Source organism: Moschus berezovskii, chromosome 25 (assembly GCF_049115385.1).
Source record: "Moschus berezovskii isolate FMDL1 chromosome 25, NW_MosBer_1.0, whole genome shotgun sequence".
NCBI classification, from domain to species: Eukaryota; Metazoa; Chordata; class Mammalia; order Artiodactyla; family Moschidae; genus Moschus; species Moschus berezovskii.
In genome coordinates this window covers 22,349,892-22,352,055 of record NC_142484.1, presented here as the reverse complement: position 1 = coordinate 22,352,055, position 2,164 = coordinate 22,349,892, and the positions used below count along the sequence as shown (strand labels likewise).

The 2,164-nt window shown below is 47.2% G+C and overlaps 1 pseudogene; it reads right to left on the bottom strand.

Moving 5' to 3' along the window:
- Nucleotides 1–965: 965 nt before the first annotated feature.
- LOC129548363 (olfactory receptor 6T1-like) lies at nucleotides 966–1,940 on the bottom strand (annotated as a pseudogene).
- Between the last annotated feature and the right edge of the window lie 224 nt (nucleotides 1,941–2,164).

The following is a 2,164-nucleotide window of genomic DNA, read 5'->3' as shown; positions in this document are numbered from 1 at the left end:
GGTTATCCACATATTTGGAGTCTATTAGGTAGAATTTGACTTGGGAATTAGAGATATATAAATACTTCTTGAGAGTCCCCTGAACAGCAAGGAGATCAAGCCAGTCAATCCTAAAGGAAGTCAACCCTGAATATTCACTGGAAGGACTGATGCTGAAGCTGAAGCTCCAGTCCTTTGGCCACCTGATACGAAGAGCTGACTCACTGGAAAAGACCCTGATGCTGGGAAAGACTGAGGGTAGGGAAGGGGATGACAGAGGATGAGATGGTTGGATGGCATCACCGACTCAATGGACATAAGTTTGAGCAAGCTCTGGGATATGGTGAAGGACAGGGAAGCCTGGTGTGCTATGGTCCATGGGGTCACATAGAGTCAGACGTGACTGAGTGACTGAGCAACAATAAATAGTTGTTTGGTTTCAGCATTTTTCCTATGTGTGATTGTTTCAGGAGCTGCTACTCACATAAAGAGTATAACAGACCAGAATCAAAGAGCTGATAATCATTTGTTTCCGCAGCCAGAATTTGATTTTCTGATACGGGGATCCTGGGTAATCTTATTTGTCATACCCAGTCTGGATGCAAGGCCTCAGAGGGTCTGTTCCTCCCCTCTCAGCTCCAAACCTGAATCTCCATAGTTTGGCATTTCCGTTTGGCTCTATGACCTACGATCCTGAAGCAGTAATAGGTGTGCTTAAGCAGACACGTGTGAGGAAAACGAGGAGCAGCCTCCGTGAATGGAGGCTGCATGTTTAAGCACCTCAAAAGAAACATGTCATCACCAGAAGTCTGAAATTTGACCAAATGGATCAGCTTTCTCTGTGTGAAGGTGGAGGCATAAGGAAGATTTGAGGGAGGAAAGCGAAGGCTGATCTGCACATTGCATATTTATGAAGACCTATTTCATTATCTGAGAAAAGTACAAGGTATTGCCTGTGTGACCTGAACTTCAAATATTTGCCCAATCTAGTAGGAATATTTCCTTTTACATGTGACCCTCATGGCGTCTCGCAGCCTCGGGTCACTTCCACCTGCATCTCTCAGGGCTCACTTCATCTTCTCATTGCATTGACTGAAGATGAATGGTTGCAGGAGGGGCATGATGATATAGTTCAGGGCCGAGGCCCCTTTGTTGGATAGCATGGACTGAGTCTCTGACAGATGGGTGTGAGCAAAATGGAGCTGCTCTAAGAGATGATCACCACTGTAGGCTGTGAAGCACAAATGAAGAACGCTTTGTTTCACTCAGCAGTTGTGGGGGCCCTGAGAACAGTGGAAAGAGTGCAGGTATATGAAACTGAGGTCAGTGTCAGTGAGCCCAGCAACAATGACGTGGATAGCATGAGAGCCAGCAGCTCCAGGAGGCAAGCGTCTCCACAAGAGAGCCTCAGGAAGGGCCAACTGTCCCAAGAGAAGTGGACAATACCACTAGGGCCACAGAGCGGTAGCCTGGCCATGAAGATGGAAGGGCAAAGGACACAGAGAAACCCAGCTAGCTGGGAGGCCAGCGCAAGTTGGGAACAGACATGACCACTCATCAGGGTCTCATAGCAGAATGGGTCTGCAGATTGCCAGGAAACGATCCAGAGACATGACAGCTAAGAGGAAGAAGTCGGTGGTGCCTAGGAGGAAATAGAGGTAGGACTGGATGATGCAGCTGGCGAATGAGATGGAGTGGTCCCCTGGAAGGATGACAAGCATCTTGGGAACCACAGCAGGCACGAGCAGCAGCTCCAGGAAGGACAGGTTCCACAGAAAGAACACCTGTGTGTGCGGGTGTTGGTCCATCCAGCTGAATCCAGTGATGAGTAGGTTGACTGCGGTAGTTACAACGTAGACCACCAGAGGCCTTAGGAAAACAGGAACTGCAGAATATGGCTCCTGGGGAAACCCAGGGGGACAAACCCTGTTTGTTACCTGAGTCCAGTTTTTAGGGCTCATTTCCAGTCATCCGCAGGGTAAATGGAACAGAAATTCATAACTGGTCCATAGTTATCAATCCTTCAATCAATCAATGACATAATATTGCAAGCCTAGCAATTTCTTACATTCTGAGAGTTAATCTGTATTTCTGCCTGTGGGTTACCTACAAAAAGAGAAACAGATTGTGATAGCAACCAGAATACCAGTAATAACAGATGATATTGAGCACCAATTACTTGTTT